Here is a 3,574-nt window from a genome sequence, read left to right as displayed (position 1 = left end):
AGCGTTGAACTCACGATATTTTTTGAGTATGGTGCTCTCTGTAGTGTTATACATATTTATTATTTGCTTTTTGAGCGTTTTCGGAAAGTTCTCAAATGGGTATAATAATATTTTCAATAACATTCGATCAGTGAATTAAAATTTTCTGGACAGAAATCAGCATGTAGTACCATTTGTACAGTTCTACGCATCTTTCTGCAATTTCTAAGCAATATTTTCTAAATTCTTCGGTTTTTATCTCATACCCATTATTAGTTGATCTCAAAATCACACTGAATCTTTTAATAAGATTCTCATCTATGCTGTTTGTTTTTTATGAAAGTTCTGCATTTGCGAAGAATTTTTCGGCAGCATTGTCGTCATTTGTGATTCTACACCCAATTTTGGCACATCAACTATTATACCCATGACTTTTCGAAACTTTCCTTAAATACTTTCCTTCCTTTCCTCAAATATTGGTTTGCTATTTTCTGGAAAAAAAAAATCTTCCACATCTTCGTATTCAATCTGTAGGAAATATGAAGAAGACATTCGAAAAATCGAATGTAGGAATGAAGAACAGATAAACCGAATCTATATGTTTCTCAGTGAACCGGTCTTTCTTCCATCGATTTGATTGTGTTCATATCCGAAATTGTAGTCTTGTAATCACCGCGTTTTAAAATACCGCCACTCCGATCATAATACAAACAAAAACAATTCTTACTTAATATCGAAAAATAACGGCTGTCAATAGCTTTTAGTGTTTTAACTACATATTTATTATTATAACATTTGCGTCCACAAGTCTCGGCAAAAAATTCCTTCACATATCAATTTAATTGGTTCCACCAAGTGCTCTCACATAAAATTTATCGTAGCAACCGTTTCATAATCGTCACTAAATAAAAAAAGACGATAAAAAATAAGGATTCCTTTAACGATATTTTTCAAAGGTTATGTCGAGGTTATTTATGTTCAACGATGTGTTGCATTTCTTTGTTTTGTTAATGTTCTTACACAACTAAAGAACCTCTTATTTTTTGTCTACATCATGTATGAGTAATAACTTAATTGCCTGCAAAGAATGGAAGCGAAAGCATCATATAGAACAAGGTCATTGTATTGGGTTGGCAACTAAGTAATTGCCGATTTGTTCAATGAAATAAAAATTTTTTTTTACTTGAAATGAAGTTTAAGCTGTAATGTATTTTCCATTTTGTTCGATGACCTTTTGCCATCTCTCTGACAACTTGAAAATTCCATGCTCGTAGAAAGTCTGATCCTTTTCGGCCAAAAACTGAGTTAAGTGAGATTTTACAGCGTCATCATCATTAAAAGTTTTACCACGAAAGGAGTTGTCCAGGGATCGAAATAAGTGGTAATCCGATGGCGCGAGATCAGGGCTATATGGTGGGTGTAACATCAATTCCCAACCAATATCCATCAATTTTTGCCGAGTGAACAAAGACGTGTGCAAAATGACACCTTTACGATTGACCAATTCTGGTCCCTTTTCCTTGACCGCTGCATTCAATTTGTACAGTTGCTAACATTCACGAATAATAAAAAATAACATAATAATAATAATAATAATAATGATAATTTTATAATATAACATTTACGGATATCATAAAAATGGGAGTGAGAGACATCTATAACTGAAATCGGCAATTACTTAGAGTTGCCAACCCAATACGTTGAAAAATTTTTTGTCAAATATGAGCCTGACGAAATAATAATAAGTAAATAATAATAAAACTTTTATTTTACAAATAAAATATCAACATGTTTTAATTATTTTTTAATTTTATTAGTGATCTAATAATTTTTAGGATATTTTCACACATTTCTTTTATGACAACGAGTACCTCTTATTTGTAGTAGTCCGAAAACTAGAGAGCTACAAGTATCCGTCAGGGTAGTTTAGAAAAAGAAAGAATGAAAGGAAAAAGTTTGCAACAAATTGCACATTAATTTGAAATATCTGAAGAAGGTGTTACGAAGATATGCCAAAATTACAAAACCAGAAAGAAAGAAAAAAGGAAACAACTGCTCTCGAAGATCGGTTAATTAGTAAAGAATTAAACAAAAATCCGTTCATTACTGCATAATAAATAAAAAAAATTTTTGTCTACCAATATCGATCACGCAAATCGAATCTCGCATTCGTGAAAGCGATATTTATGAATGGATATCTAGAAAAAGATCATACATTTCAAAAGTGAATGCGCTAAAATATCTAAATTTTGTTAAAGAACATTGCAATAAGCCGATTTAATTTTGAAGATCGATAATTTGGAGCGATAAATCGAAATTCGAACTGAATTCAAACAAAGGGAAAAAATATGTGTGGAGAAAAAAAGGTGTCAAACGCGGTAGTGAGAATATGGGATTGTGTAACTACAACCAAGTAGTCAATAACTGCTATTGATGGAAGATTGACTGCTAGTAATTATATTGAATTGTTAAATGAAAATTTATTTCGGTCAATTGAAAAATTTGGAGTCCACAGGTCCTGCGCGTTTCAACATAATATCGATCCGAAACACACAGCAAAAATAGTTAAAAAATTTTTAAAGAAAACGCTATGGGATGAGCTAGAGCTACAAAATTCACGAAATCAAAGATATTGAAAATCGGACTTCCTTACAGCCATTAAAAGCAAATGGAATGAAATTATTTATGAAAATATATTATTGCAAATATTTTGGAAAAACTAATAGACAGCATGCCACGTCTCTTATTAGAGATTATTTAAAGCCAAAGTTTATCAAACCTTTTATTAATTAATTTAAAATTTATTATTTTTTGCGTTGTATCTCATAGAAATATTCATCGTCAACTTAATTCCCGTTATGACAAAATACAAAAATTCATTATTTTTCACTTTGTTTTATTTGTTGCTTATGTTTATTCATTATGTATCGCCTCTGTTAATATTGTGACTACGTAATAAATGTTTTTTATATTTATTAAAAATTGTTTACCTTAAATTACCCAAAAAGTGTAAGCGTCAACTTAAATACCAACGCAGGTGTACATTCCAAAACGATCATACATATTCTTGTATCTGAAAGAACACTAATTAACATCGTATAGTTCGTTATACCCAAATTCCTATCACTGTAAAAATATAATGACGCAAATTATGCAATTTCAGAAGATAACGCGTAATCATTCTAGAACTGGTGTTCTTCCTGCTTCTCTCAAAGGTCTCTTAAAAAAATGTTGAATGAACTCATAGCAACAGGCTCTTGCCTGGCAAAACTCGGTCCACGGATATAAGAATCTGTGGTTAAAATTCTCTAAATTCCCTTCGAAGTTGGAACCTCGATTTTAGTTCGTGTTTTCGGCGATTCGGATCGCTGTGCGGCAGCACGACGGTAACCGTTCGAAAGATAAGGATAAGACCGCGACGGTATCGGAGGGACCCCGCGCGCTTTCCAACAAAAGCAGGTTTGTTCCTCGAGCAGGTAAAACGCGAGGTGTTCGATCCCATCCCTACCGCCTGCTCCAAGTTCTCCTGCGTCTCGGTTGGACTCCCATTGGTCGGTTCCATCGGACTTTGTCGCACCGGCGGCCAGGAGCGAGG

The sequence above is a fragment of the Megalopta genalis genome, chromosome 4 (assembly GCF_051020955.1).
Source record: "Megalopta genalis isolate 19385.01 chromosome 4, iyMegGena1_principal, whole genome shotgun sequence".
Lineage (NCBI taxonomy): Eukaryota > Metazoa > Arthropoda > Insecta > Hymenoptera > Halictidae > Megalopta > Megalopta genalis.
Note: the sequence above shows the minus strand (reverse complement) of the source record.